The sequence below is a fragment of the Metopolophium dirhodum genome, chromosome 6 (assembly GCF_019925205.1).
Source record: "Metopolophium dirhodum isolate CAU chromosome 6, ASM1992520v1, whole genome shotgun sequence".
NCBI lineage: Eukaryota > Metazoa > Arthropoda > Insecta > Hemiptera > Aphididae > Metopolophium > Metopolophium dirhodum.
Window position 1 is genome coordinate 17,110,658 of NC_083565.1, and position 17,100 is coordinate 17,127,757.

At 29.2% G+C, this 17,100-nt stretch overlaps 1 protein-coding gene across 2 annotated transcripts in view; it reads right to left on the bottom strand.

The window, feature by feature from the left end:
- The window catches only part of LOC132947042 (dual oxidase maturation factor 1), a 71,123-nt gene that overhangs the window by 6,434 nt on the left and 47,589 nt on the right, over nucleotides 1-17,100 (bottom strand). The gene's annotated exons all lie outside the window — the stretch shown is intronic.

The following is a 17,100-nucleotide window of genomic DNA, read 5'->3' on the forward strand; positions in this document are numbered from 1 at the left end:
TATTTTTGTTAAATAAAGTTTATCCACTTATCAAAAAGTGGGTGTCACTCTGCGGTCTGTAGGTTACAAGTGTGTCACTGTAATGGTTGGTGTTAAATTTGAATTCAATGATACCTATAATATCATTGTATACGAAAAATGATTCCGAGCGAAGATGGTTAGTCAGCCTATGATATATTACTACGTATATTTGATAATATTATTGTGTATAAAGTAATTTATTTACGTGACACCTTGTTTTAAATTTTCAATCCTTAGCTATAAAATTGAACATTTTATAAATTATTAACTGAAAATTATTTTTAAATTTTAAATTTGATAAATGTTATCAAAAATCAAACTTTAAATGCTTATAAAAAAAATGTGAGCATAATATGTATTTTTAATATTTTTCAACTACTAATGTAACAATATATCAGGAGCCTTGTATTAAATTGTCAAGCTTTAGGCTCAACAAATAAGGAATTGATAAAATAAACATATTATGATATAATTTTCGAGTGTCTACGGTTAATCGTTATTAAATTACAACGAAATAAGAAAATCGCTACTTAAGAAATCGAGTGAATATTAAATGTTGTAAAAATATGAATTTCAAACGCTCATAAAAATTTAATTTGACTTTCTTGTAAACATTTTTTTTTTGATAAAGGTAGACAAACTTATGAGGAACCTTGAATTAAATTTTTAAATCTTAAATTTAAAAGGAAAATTTTTATGAATTTCCAACTCAAAATAATTTGCACATATTCGTGATTATTACGTATTTTGTCAAAATTTAAACTTTAAATCCTTAAAAAAAATTGTGAATATGTATTTTTAGTATTTTTCAACTGTCATTGTAATAATATATTAGGAGCCTTGTATTAAATTGTTAAGCTTTTTGACCCAACAAATACAATTTTATTGACATCCATAAAAATAAAAACTAAAAAAATTGTAAACTGAAAATGTCTGTAAATACAGCTCGAATCAATTAAAAATATTTTGAAAATTTTATTGTGGATAGAAAATGCTTATATAAACATTCAGAGAAAATTGCATTTATCTACGGTGTTTTAGAGTTACACTAAAAGCCAAAATCAAAAATTCCCGTTTTTCCTTAATTTTTGTTTTGTTTTAGGGCTTTTGAAAACTATTGAGAATTTTAAATTTCGAACTCCCGAACGCACCAACTAAGTTCACTTTCCAATATAATGTAGAAAAAAATCAAAGCAGTGTTACTGCCCCAAACGGCGATGATAGACACACAAAAAAAAAACACACATCATTTTAAAATCAATACATTCGTCGGAGCGGAGCGCTCAGAATTTAAATTCAAAAATTATAAACATATTTTTAAATATTTTATGAGCATTTTTAATTAGGTACTTTGTTATAATCTAAATATTTTTTTTTTAAATGAAAAAATTTTAATTCAAAAAAATTTGACATTTAAAAAAATCATAAAAAATAAACCACTTAACTAAGGCAAATGTTTTTACAATAAAAAGTCTTCTAAAGCCAGATTTACAATTTCTCAATTTTTTTACACAGATTAGCATCGTCAAAGCGTTATATAAATATATAATATCCCGCAAATGGTAACTATATAGTACTATATAGTAGATTAACTAATATATATTTTTTTCACGCTTAATTCTATCTTTTTTAAACATTTTTGCCAGTTTATTTAGTCATTAAAATCCTAATAATGAGAGATGTGGTAAATTTATAACAAGTAAAACTCCATATACGTTTATCTTGCCGCGAATTGTCATTTGTCACGTAGGTAGAATGTAGATACATGTAATATGTATCATAATGACGGACACTTGCATTATACAATAACATACCTAATATATTATCACTTGGTTGATACAATTATTTTACTTACATAATTTTCTGAAATATAATTTTCGTTTTTAGATTCTGAGCGAATGTATTGATTTTACAATGATGTGTGTTTTTTTTAAATTTTTTTTTTTATTTTTGTGTTTGTCATCACCTTTTAGGATATTAAAAGTGCATGGATTTTCTTCAACAGTAACTTTTCTGATAGGAAAGTGAATCTAGCTGGTACTTTGGGGGGTCAAAAGTAAAAGTTTCCCAGTAGTTTTCAAAAGCGACGTGAAAAACAAAAGAAAAATTAAGGAAAAACGGGAATTTTTACGCAAAATCTGTTTTCGAGAAAAATTTTGGTTTTTGGTGTAACTATAAACCAAATGACCGTAGGGACATGAAATTTTGACTGAATGTTTATAATTACATTTCCTTTACACCATAACATTTTCCAAATATTTTGACTTATTTTGAGCTGTTTACGGACATTGTCAATTTCCATTTTTTTTAGTTTTTTTTTCTATAAATATCAATAAAATTTTACCTGTTGAGTAAAAAAGCTTGAAAATGTAATAGAAGGCTCCTAGGTTATTGTTTCAAAGGCAGATGAAAAAAAATTAAAAATCCTTAGTCACAGTTTTTATTTATAAGCATTTAAAGTTCAAATTTTGACAAATAACGGAAAAATCACGAAAATTAGCAAATTATTTTGAGTTGAGAATTCATAAAAATTTTTCTTTTTAAATCTAAGATTTGAAAATGTAATATAAGATTACTCATAAGTTTGTCTACCTTTATCAAAAAAAAAAAAATGTCTACAAGAAACTTAAATTAAATTTTTATGAGCGTCTGAAATTTATATTTTTACAACATTTGATATTCACTCGATTTCTCATGTAACAATTTTCTTATTTTATTGTAATTAAAAAACGAATGATTGTAGATACTCGAAAATTTTACTGAATATTTATATTAGCATTTTCTATACACCATAAAATTTTAAAAATATTTTGACTCTTTTTGAGCTATTTACGGACATTGTCATAGTTTTTTTTTTCTATAAATATCAATAAAATTTTATTTGTTGGGTAAAAAAGTGTGAAAATTTAATATAAGGCTCCTGATATATCGTTCTAATAGCAGTTGAAAAATATTAAAAATACATAGGCACAATTTTTTTTTATAAGCATTTAAAGTTCAAATTTTGACACTATTTATCAAATTTATAATTTATTAATTATTTTGTAGTGAAAAATGTATAAAATGTTTAACTTTTATGGCTAAGGATTGAAAATTTAAAACAAGGTTCCACGTAAATAAGCAAATATATAAATTACTTTATTTACAATAATATCATCAAATATACTTAGTAATATCATAGGCTGACTGACGCTCAGAATCGTTTTTCTTATACAATGATATTATATCATTGAATTCAAATTTAACACCATCCATTACAGTAACCCACTTGTAACCTACTGTACAGCAGAGCGACATTCACTTATCCACCTTTTTTAGAATTGATTGAAAATATTTTCCCTTCAAAATGGGAAAAGAATAAAAGATTAAGTTTTTAGTGATTCTACTACTAATAAATATTTTTATTTTTATTTGACGCAATACTAAGAATAAAAAAATCAATTTATGTTGGTACACGAGCATATAAAATACAAAAAAACTGTGCTTAGGTCAAATATTTAAAGATGTTTAACATGTTTAACTTTTAGTCCTTGGATTACATTTTGATCAATCAGAAAATAATTAAAACCATTGTTAAAATTGATATAAGTGTTATAGCTTATAAGTTAGATCAAAGCGTTAAGAAAAATTTAATAATAAAATTATAATATTATTATGAAAGTTAATTATAGCCAAATTTCACGAAAAGAGCACATATTTTAATACTTTTATAGATAGTAGCAAATAATCACAAATCTAACCTCGAGAACTTGTAAATTATTTATTATAATAATAATTATAGAATTTTAACGGTTCTTACTATCCTTGAATGTGTATTTTTAAATTTGTTTATTAATCTTATAAATAAACATTTATAATTTGTTTCTTTGTAGACACAATATTCTTTACTTAAATGTAAAATCTTCTGTATAAAAAACATTGAATTCCTAATGGATAATCATCATCAAAATACATATTTCAAAATATATAAAATTTACATAAAAACATCATCAATCAATTAATACCTTTTATACATTTTCTTGGGTTCGAAGGTTGCAATATGCATCTGGTAGTTGGACGTAGTTTGCATCGATATTTGTGATTTGTGGTTAATACAAAAATACATTTATTAGTGGGCTCTAAGTAGTATACAGTATACACCCACTATACCGCAATTACATTTTATGATTATTTTGTTTTTAGTTTAAGAATATAAAAACATTATATATTTTTGAATATCATATAAAAATGTAATGTACATAGTAGACAGTAGTTATAAGTGTTAATGTTTTAGGTAACTTAGGTATGCTGGTATATAGATAATACCAATACAACATAGGTATTATTATACTTCTAACTTCTAAGTAAGTATAGAATAATAGAATTCGAAGGAAAATTAGATGTCATCATTTACGTTCTCTGTACTACTGTGCTTGTAATTGTGGAATATTGCAGCACTATTAGGTACCTATATATACGTTAACATCTGTTTTAAAATTAATATAAAATAATTTATAAAGTAACTGTTATCGAATCTACTATTTATTTTAAAGTGTAAAGCAGGTGTTCTCAAGAGTCTACTACACAAAAGTGTTTTAGTAGGTACAAATATAAACCAGAAATATGATTCCAATAGAGACATTATAATAAACCCACTAATTATTTAACTTTGTATTCAATACATTTAAAGTTCAACTCAAGTAAATGCGTTTTCATATTATAGCAAAATAATTGTTATTAAGGTTACCAACTATGTTTATTAGCCGATGACAATACTGATGTATGTTTGATATTATGAAAAAAAGATTAAGAACAGTAAAATATACAGAATACATAAAACCGCCTACTAACAAAAAAGGTTTTTATATTATTATTAAACGCATTAAAAAAAAAGAAAGTATATATTAATTATTATTTGAAACTGTATGTCTGTATCTATACAATTGTGTAGAATAAACGATTTAACGAATTTTTACCAACACCTCAAGTCGGAATAAAAACAACAAATGAATTCATTTTGTTGGTGGAGGTCGGTCAGGTAATAAAATAGGTGGGTAGTGCCGCCTGTACGTATGATAGTTGCTATATTTATCGTGAAAAACAAATATGAAAAAATGAAATTTATAAATAGATTATACAGTTATACTTTTATAATATATAAATAATTACATTTTAACATTTAAAAAAAATATTATATATTATTTATTTAAGTATTACAGTGGTAAAAGTTGTAAAAGTATAAATTATAAAAGGAACTTCTTCTTTTATCATTAAAATAATATTATTATGACAATATTATTATAATAGTATTATACCTATGTTTTTATTGTTAATTTGCGTTTCTAAAAGTGTTACGTAAAATCGGTTAAAAAAAAGTTGTATACCTAGTCCAAAAACATATCAATGTTAAAATAATAATAATAAAATACTTAAACATTTGAAAATATTGTCTTTAAAGTACCTATAGGTATGTGCTTAAAAATTCCAAAAATCAAAATTAATAAATACACGCATTGTTAAAGGTTTAAGGTGGGTGAGTGAGGTTGGTGAATCACCCTGTAAGTAGACTACAGCATATAGACTGCGATTTTATAGTGACCTACCCATGGAAATAGTTAACATTTCAAGGAGGGCGAATGGAATATGCGTCATAACACAAACACACATACGCTCGCAGATTGTAGGTACTTCCTATTTTAGTGTCGGTGGTCGCCTGTCCGAGTCATGTAATGTGTACCTAATATTGTTATCAAGCCGACTTCATTACAGGCTCTATCTTATTCAAGGCGAAACCAATAATACACGAATAGATAATATCGATTCGTTCGGACCTATGCGTACATATTATATTCACGATAATGTAATATATTAATCGTCCAAAATATATAAACGCAAAAATAGTAAAATTTCCTAATTTCGACAATATATTATATAGGTATTATAATTTTAATACACCATCTCTTTTTCGTAATCATGAATCACGTGACGCAAGTTTACGAAGCACATCGCGTTAAATATATACCTTTATGCACACGCTCGGCGTGTTTGCGATAGATCGCTTCTACAACCTAATAATATAATATATCGACATTAACTCGAAAAATCAACTTATCGCGGATTTCGAAACGAATTCTATCAGACCAAAATGTACATTGCTATTTATCAGAAAGAGTTAAAGAGTCTCGTAAAATTGAGGGCGGTTTTTAAATTATTACGGAACCGGGAAAAGCTAATGAAGTTGGAATATTAAATATATTTTATATTGGAACTATAAATTCTCACTTCTCCGTACTTATCATTTTATTGTTGTGACATGTCAAAGTTTGCAGAATATAGTAATATTACTCTATGGTCTGTTGACCCTAGTTACCCTGCAACAGGTGGTATCAAACTTCGCAGGGCAGTCGTACTTAGAAGATCCAGTTTTTCACTAATAAAGACCACCATGGGTAAACAATTAACGTTGTTAATGTAATGATTACGTAGCCAAGTACATAAAACCATTGATTTTAAAATATAGTATATTATAAAAGCAAAGATAAAACATCGTACCTATATAATTATAATTATACTTGTAATGAAGAATAACCAATTTTATTTTATTGCCCCGAGGATTTCGTGAACCAATTATTTGAATGTAGATATAGTAGATGCGCCTACTTTATGATGACTATCAATACAGAGTGATCATAACTAAATGTGTTTTTGCCCCTAGTTAACCAGTTCGGCAGTAGGTGTAGTTTTTTATTTAATAAGCGACGATCTGGAGCGCAGTTATAGTATAGCTCGTATAGGCTCTTAACCTTTTCTGGGATATAGACCCCTTAACAATTTTGAATTAAATTTTTATAATATAGGTACACTATTTTAAAGCGATTTAGTATTTAGTATTTATCACGACCAAATGTAAAAAATCCAGACTCGCGGATATAATATGTGGTTGTGTGGATAGGTATACAGTTCACGAATGTTCGTGGACCCCAAAATCTTCAGTTACATTTTGTAACTGAATATTTAAGTGTACCATTTGTTTGAATGAATTAAATCATCTTTAACGAGGCGTGAATCATCAATAACGCTGAAGTCTACAAGCAAAGGATATGCGAGTCCGTATTTTTCTGTTTTTAACAAATAAAATGTAAATGAAAAACATATATAATAGTACCTACCTACATACTTATAAATTCACTAAAAAGTAAACTTTACAACAATTTATACACTTTAACCAGCAACCCTGAGTTGTTAAATAATTTTAATTATTTAAAAAAATCATAGCCGTTTCGTGATCCTGGAGTAAACCCATCTACGTCTTCCTAGTATGGACCATCAGCAGTTAATAATACACCCCCGAGTTATAGCATATTATATAGTGATTCGTTTTTATATTTAATAATAACGCACGTTTCAGTATCGTTACCTCGTTTTAGTAGGTATAAATCCTACATGCGTTGGCAACTTGTAATAATAAACTGTACGCCTGAATACAAACATAAATACATTCATAGGACATAACATTCAGGAGCCCTGTATTTTATGGTTTTGCGTTTGACTGTCATATGCCACATGCCCACATATTATTTATTATGTCTGTAAACTGTACAGTGCAGTGATACACCAAGCTCATCACATTTCCCCCTTATTAATGACATTTTGAGTGTACTTATAAGGACCATATTTTCAGATACTTATATTTTTTTTATAAATACCATTTAAAAAATCTGTCTTTGGCGATACCAAATTATTTTTCTCAAATGAAAACCCACTTTTTTCCTGTAAATTGTTAAGCAGATAACTTTTCTCTAAGATGTTCCATTGGAAGATATGGAGCCATGGTCTATGGACGATATATAATTATTTGAAAATGTTGATTATTAATTAATAATATATATTTTTACAAACAAACAGTTAAAAAATAATATTTTATAATCCGTAAAAATTTTCGGAATATACAATAAATACTAAATGCAGTCTGTGGGTTCATATCTACCAATATTATAACTCAGAAACTACTCGTTCGAATTTTGTTTAATATTTTATAGTAAAAAGGTTGTTAATCGTTTGAACGGTACGAAAAAATTAAATAAATAAAAATATGACTCACGAGTACCTATTCTTAAAAATTCAAAAAATTTGAATATGATTAAATTTATAATTATAAGAAATAATGGGGGTGAGTGAGCGAGCTTTATTGTGAATTACTCTGACACTCTGTATACAAGCGTGTGTATATAAATATTATATACATTTGTATTATAATTTATAATATGTACTACCTTATAATTATTACAGTCAGCTATTGCGACGTTGTGCATTGTACCAAAAAAGGTAAGACCGTAAAACGTTTTTATTTTATTTTTTCTAAATGAAATGAAATGTCGTAAATATTTGTAGGTACGCGGTGGCCAAACAAATCCGTCTATGGACTCGGTGATTGCTCTGCCACGGTGTAGGTGTACCCATGCTATATGCGATTTACGAGACGTCGGCGGCAGATGTCATCGGCACGGTGGTCGGTTACAACTTACAACTACTGCAACAGGTACCCGATGTTGCTACTATCAGCTGCAGTGGTTGATTTCTTTCTAATATAATATATTATAATAATATAATATAATTACAAAATAATGTGTCGCGACGTCCGCGTGAGACTGAAAATTAAACTCGAAGAACGCGAGCGATAATATTATAATATATAATACTATTATTGTATTCATATGCTACCTATTTTATATTTACCTACATAATATAATAATATGGTGCGTAGTATAATATGCAGTAATATATTATATGTGTTATGCGTGTGCAGTGCGACCGCGGCGCAAATGAGGCCAACGGTATATATAATGCGCGTGTAATAATAATAATAATAATAATAATGTTTTTCCGTCGAAGCTGCAGCGGTCACGGTTGGATGAGTCGGTACGGCGGTAAAATAAAATAAATACAAATCGCAAAAACACGACAGACGCGTAGTAGTATGTAGGTAGGTATAGGTATACTCATGTGTGCGATTAATATTATTAATTCTCATTCGCTTTTATATTATTATGTATCGCGAATTGACCTATCTATTAAGCCCCGCGATATCGCGTAATACTCGCGATTATTATTATATATTTTCGCTTAAAGGCGAATATTTCAATTATCTTTATTGTATACGCAATAAAATAACGTTTCAGGCCGTTGGCGGGCGTGTGAAAGCTGGCCGCGCTCGAGGAGATCGTCGTAAAACAAAAGGACGACGAAAACGCGATCGACGGTTGAACGCTGCGGCATCTCGTGAGATATCGTCGTCGCGGTATTGCAGTCGATCAACGATCGGAGCGGCGTTGACAACAATGTTATTATTATTTTATACGAATATGTATATATGTATACGATGCACATTATGATGTATTGTTGCGAAAAAAAGACAAACGCCGACATAATAACGATTTCGAGACGACGTACCTTCATAATATATATAAGAGCGCCTGTGACGAAACGCTCGAACGGCTCTCTCGGCCCGGACAATTGCGATGACCCTCCGGGACGCGTTTATAATAATCGTCATGACGCGCGCGAAGTCTTACGTGCACGTATAATCGTAGGTATATGTACACTATTCGCGCGTTATTACCTATACCTATATGCCTACTACTACTACTACCGATACTACTATACTACTACAATACTACTACTACACAGTACACACACACACACACACACACATACACACACACACACACACGTGGTCGAAAGTGAAACGGAGATCTCGCGACGTATAACATCATGTGAAAATGACTATTGCGATCGATTTGCTAGCGATACGTAGACGACTGCAGACAAGATTACAAGAAGCTATAATATGATTATGTTACGTCGGTATGACTCGTATGTATGTATATAAGAACCTACTTGTAACTTGTAAGCACGAGAATCGGTGGCAGATCCGAGAGGAGGGTCATTGGACCCCGCGGGTTAAGCTTATTATGATTGTATTATTGTAAAAAAAAAATATCGTATACTTACTATACCTAGGTATACGAAACAAATACTATAATAAATAAAATGTATTGTAGTCAGTGTTTTGAAAGTTATTTTACTATGACCGCCATAGTTCAGAACATCCACTCCCTACTCGTTATAAGTGCGGCTGATGAGTGGTACTATAAATAATATTATGTAGATTGTGGGTATGTAGGTAGCCGCGATTTATACGCATGATATGGCAAATGTTATCGAAGCTTACAAACAGTGCAAGACCCACGGAAAAATGTTCCGAACTGTATGATACAGCGTAATTCACGAAGCGTGCTCACTCACTCAATCCCGTTTTTTTTTTTTTAAGAATGAATTCATTCAAATTCTGGTTTGCAAAATTTTTTAGTATATTTAGGGAGCATAATTTCAAATATTGGATTTTTTATACGATTTAAAGAGATGAAATTCTTTTTTTTTCAAGTATGAAACACCCTTTTTTATTTTAAATTGTTCAACGATTTCTGAGTTTCAAAATTTCAGAACTTAAGATAATAGACCATGATAGTTTAGAAATATGGGGGCTATGATGATTTGAAAATTATATAGTAATTATTATATTAACATACTTCGCAATTCATAAAAATGTCCGATTATTATAAGTACTTGTTACTTGTATGATTAAGATAATATCACAGAATATGCAAAACTTTTATAATTAGGATTATTACCCCTAGCAAAAGGACTAATAAATCTGAAACTACTACTTCAAATTTCGATTTAGACATAATTAAGAAAAATTTAAAAAAAAATTGTGATTAACAACTTACAGTAAAAACGGTGATTCTCGTTTGAAAATAATGAGTTTGTTACACAACAGGAGTACAGGACAGGTCTTCAAATAGTATAGTAAAAATGCATAAAAGGTATTTTAAAATATGATCTTGTATAAAACGTGTACTTAAAAATTCCAATAATTTGAACGAATTCATCATATAGGTGGTTGAGCATGATTAGTGAATCGTCTTGTATACAAATGGGTCGGATTCAAACGTGTAGGTTTATATGTACTGAAGTTATATTATGAGTAAGTACATAAAACACGTTCGCGCTGAAAAATATACAATAATATTATCCTGCAGTATATGCCTGTACGTGTGCTGTTATGATGATATATATTTTAATAATAGTATCTTGACTCGTTCGGGTACATAAATTACTACGATAGTTAAGTGACGGTTACGTAAGCCGATATAGGTAGTTACGAACTCGCGTATTATAACTCGCGGTAATAATTTGTGGTACCTAGTCTTAATTTTAATACCGATACTTGCGAAACGCGTTTAATCGCAGAAAAATTGTTTTATTATTTATTATACCGTTTTCATTTGAACGCAGGTGGGAGCTTTGTTTTAAACAGCGGCGTTCAATACTAACCTAACCCGAGTGTTCCGGTCATAATATGTTCACCTATACGTTCTCACTAAATGTCTACATAATATTATGTATTATGTATATTATCGCATATCATCGCTCCGATGTTACGTATAGGTCTATACCTATATCGTACATAAGATATACATTCATATACGATAGATAAACAATGTGCGTACAACACTTGCAGTGTCGTGTACTTACATGCGATATCATAAAATAATATATGTATTATGCTTCGGCGTGTAGGTACCTATATAATATATCCTTATACAGTTATACATAATAGTATATAGTGGAAACCGAAATTGAAATGGAGAAACACAGACAAGTGTAAACACGATATTTTCGATTCGGTCAGCAGTTCTAAGGTCACTCGAACGTATTAAATACAATTTTCGCAATGACTTTTCACTTGGATTTCTTCGACTGCAGCATGTGGATATAAAAATATAACAAACACCACCTGTAAACCGTGCAGCGTGTACATACGCATTATATACATATTTTGTGTGTTATATATTTATTATAATACACACACGTTTAATTAATTTCATTATTTTTCTGAATAACTAACGATACAATTATTTCCGATCCTTGAGACTAACGTACAAATGTATATCCTTGAAGATTGACGGGAAAAAACAATATTGTTTCTTTTGCTATTGTTCGCGATAATCAGCACAGACACACACACGCACGCACTACGCTGCACATATACATATATAAGTAGTTTCATAAGCGTAATTACATGCAATTGCCGGTGAAAATATTATATATTTGCGTTATGTAAAGTCTGAACGCGACAAACGCGAAATGCATTCGTTTTTTAATTTTTTTTCTCCGATTTTCTGCCACTGCAAAATATATAGTGACGAAGTCGAATAAAGTTCGCGAGTTTTACGGAACAACTGCAATAATTGCAAAATGTGTTAATGTATATGGTCGAGCACGTGGTTGAATGGTAATGAGTAATGACTAAATAGTGGGTATATAATTATAATAAATATAAACGTCAATCACGAAACGATTTACCTTACGTGCAATGATTATTTTAGTTTCAGAACCGAACTAGGCGGCGGAGAGTATAATTTATTATATTGGTTTTAAAACAATAAATGTGTTCGTTTTTTTTTTTTTTGGAAAACACTCTTTCTTGGTTAGGTTAGGTTAGCCTAACTAAAAAGTTTAGACGTCTTGCGCGCAACACCTAAAGCCCTAAACAGTTGAAAAACACAGATTACTTGAACTCGTGAAATCCTTTCACGCATAACTCATATTCAACACTTTTCGATATTTCTGAGAATTTTAGAAACGATTATGTCACAATTTAGGAGATCCGCTGCTGTTTATTACAAAATCCATACCTTTTTCGGGTAAAGACCCAAACTAAAAATCGATTTTACAAATACATTAATTGTGGCGCATCAGAGTATAAAAAAAATCACATACCCCAAAGATTACTTATAGGTTCCTAGCTGGAACGCTATAAGACTTGGCATTCCGCGATTTATTTTTCTTCTATAAATCATAACCAACAATTTATTTAAAAAAAAAATACAATGATTAGTATGAAATAAAAAATTAATAGTTTTTTTTATATACAACGAACATTCTAAAAACAACAGCTTTTAAATTGATAGATACATCATACATCTAAACTATACTTATAGCATAACTTGATTTAAGAAATCAACATGATATGTAATTATATAGATATTATATGAATCGTATACGTCAATATTTGTATTACATACGTTTCGGATTAAATGATTGACGACAATGTTTATACACCTATATTCTGATTAGAGTAATTCCAAAGAATGCCCTATAGGCTATAACCATATATAATGTTACATGATGAATGATAATCATTATAAACACTAGCTATAATAATAGTGTATATTTTGTGAAAATTACTAATGACTGAAAAAAATTTGATTCAATATTTGACAAATAATTTAAAAACAACCATGTTTTTTTTATAAATGTTGTATGAGTACGAATTATAATTCGTGGACTTTTACAATGAAAAAAAATAGGATTTCCAGCCATTAAGCATTTTTGTTAAGAATAAGTTTTTAATCTGTTGTTGCAAATGGTTATGGTGATATTATTTACCAACAGAACCATTTGACAACCATTCAGTGAAACAAGCATCATACTCAGGACCATACAGGAATTTAAGTTGGTTCACTGTAAAATTAAAATGGATTTTATGTACTTTTAAGCTTTAGTACACTTAGTTGACAGAACTTGTTCAGTTTTAAAAAAATATTGATTTCATATAAGTCCTTCGAACACAAATATAACGTTCGCGATTTTTCGTCAATCTTGAAGGTGATAGAAATTATATTAATAAATCTTTTATTGCGATTTTCAAATACAGATTATTGAATATTTTTTCTCAATAAGATATCACTCGTTTCTTTTACCTTAGTTAGTTTAGTATGTTTGCGAAGGACAAATCGGACAATATGACAGAAGAAAATATAATTTGACAAATGAATGGGACAAAATTAATAGCGCTAGGCCAAATGACTAATGAACCAAACCAAAATCCACTTGTTATGAATAGTAAACGCATAACCAGAATAATCATTTTTATTTCATTTATTTTTCGCAAAAACTAGCGAAAACGTCATCTCGAAGCGGAAATAATGACCAAAGGTCGCGGACCAAGTGTTCTATACGACAATCACACATTTTTCCATAAATCTAAACAATATATTTTATTTCTTAATGATAAAATCGTGATGATTGTTTAGGAAAAACTCTAACAAAAAAATGTTTCATATACGTCTAAAAGTCCACGTATTTTTTTATAAAAATTATTATTTTTATTAATTCAATACGCCTTATCAGGATATATGTGTATATATATATATATAATTATATAAATAAGTAATAATAACAACGTGATATTTTGTACGATCGACGTTCAAGAAGGTCGGTGATAGATATACATATATTGTATAATATGTTTATGTGATTCAACGATTGCGCATTTTGGGCAAGGTCGAATAATGGTTTTGGCGCAGTCGAGGAATGCGTTATTAGTATATATTATAGTTAGGTATGTTGCATTAGTGTTTACATGTTGCTTAAACGCCGAATAGGAAGTACAGAGATCGGTCTAATATCCGGACTGTCAAGGTGGTCGAACTGAGGTTTCCTTGACTTTTAGTAACGATAATTGTGGTTAATTCCGGATGAATGATCACATGTATAAACATTATAAAAACACACACACACACACACACATATATATTATATACTGTGGACGCCCTAATATATTATATGGTTTGTCTAATGATTAGACAAGGTAATAGGTATACACACGCGTTCCTTCTGCCATATCCGTATACAAAACAAAAAAAAAAGGTGGCAACGATAAAACGTTTGAATTTCCCCACGTTATACCTATTACCTACGTATTATAGACATTATAGAAACAGGTTCGGAGGGGGGGGGGGTCATTATATACATAGATAATATAGAATTGATATGGGCCATCTCTTTAATAAATACCCAAACGGGTAGCGTTCTCAAAGTTTAAGTACATATATCTCCCATCGATACCACTATTACCAGTAGTAACCAATATGGGTTACAAATTACAATTCAGGCTTATCACTACCTATTTACTAATAATTTATATAAATTAAATAATAACAATTAAGACTAACGATATTACAACATAGTTGAAAGAATAAGATTTAGTAATATATTTGCATTATAATATCTTATAATTAGGGCAGTGATTGTATTTGCATCTTTATTATTGGTGCTTATTCACTGCTAAGTGAGCTTAAATCAAGTTTCGTTAAACTATTAAATAAAATAAAATTTTTTATTATTGTCATTTGCAAGAAAATGCAATTTTGGTGGTTTTTTTTTATTTTATTGCAATTTTAGAATAATTTTAATAATATTTAATTCGATATAATATATAATAAAAATTATATAAATGTGGAAGTGTAAATATTTTTATATTTATTGGTATATATTTCAAAAGCACGGACGCATTTAAGTCGATAAGATAAATATTAAAACTAGTCCTTCAATAAACAATAATCGACGTTATCGTCAATCGGAAATAAAAAAATAGTTATGTACATATATCATAGCAACTTGTAATCAGTGTCATTTATACTGATTCCATTGTACTTTGTCACGACCATTATTCATCAGTATTTAAATGCTGAAAACTAATCCGTTTTAAATTTTAATCAATCGTAACAAATTAGGTACGTGTCCGCGGAATAGACGAATAATATTTTTTCTGCCCATGGGAATATATACTTATTTAGTTTTATAATATTTGAAAATGAAATTGCTGAAAAAATAATGAGTCAATTTCCAAAAAATTACATATTATATATATATATAAATGCCATACAATAATAATTATGTTCATCTATTTAAATTTGAAATTGTTTTATAGATCATATTATACATATTATACTGTTTTTTATGTTTATAAAGGTATGTACTATGTATACCACAGACATTTTTTGAGAAATTATAAAGTTCAAGGTTTACGTTTGAAAATAATTCTAGGTTAAGGCGGACGGTTTACGGTTGAGAATATGAGACATAATATACGAGTATATAATAATTATGTATTTTCAGCTGATTTGCATAAAAAAATTACCCTATTGAATAACATATAGGTAGAGGTACTTGCAAAATTAAAACGTTACACATATCATTATAACATCACGTCTGATTTGTCTTTATTACACCACTATGCTCCATTTTGTCGGCAAGCATTTGTTTATTTAATGTCTGCTAACTACATATTTTATACCACACGAACGACAGAATACCAGTTATTGGGTATCCATTTCTGTATGACTGTATATATGCATTATACACCATGTAAATTAATTAATAATGTCGTTTTTTATTTACGATTATTACGAAACATTTTTAACCAATTTACTGAAATAAGATATTATTACCTATATAGATTTATTTAAAATTAAAATCTATAACTAGGTATGCAAAATCAACATTATTTTATCAGCCACCGCCGTGTAACTATATATACATAATTAATGTGGTTTTTTTTTGTAAGCGCCTAAGGAAATCTGCAGTAAACGCGACAAGGCTGAATGATCGTGTTTTCATGGTCAAGATCCGTGAATTGCAACTGATGTGTAAAGACTATGTTATATGCTTAACTATATGTACATAGTTGTTATAACATATTTGTCTAGTCATGAGTGACTGTTATTACATACCTACACTCGATCGGATATGTAAACCAACGCGATTACCGAAGTTCGTGTACCCCGAAATCTGATAGATAATTGGATTCTTGTATAGTTCTACGCCTATATATATGCGTTATTCTGATTTATATAAGTAGCTACTTGTTTAAATTTACTCGCGTTTAAGTTGCACACGACCGGCGCGAATTTTTTTAACATTTCAACGTGAATCACATACATTTATTTATCCATATAGTCGTGATTAACAGCTATACATAAAAGGCGATGACCTCTTGTTCCACCACGAGGTTGTCGATATGAACCGCAGCGCAGGCTCGTTTTGATTTTAAATTCATTTTTATCGTGTTTGAAATCACCACATAATGATTACGGGCGATAGAATAACTTATGGTTTTTAAAAGCGATAAATAATAACTAATATTTAGATGCTTATATATATTGATGCATTTATGTATAGGTACTAAGT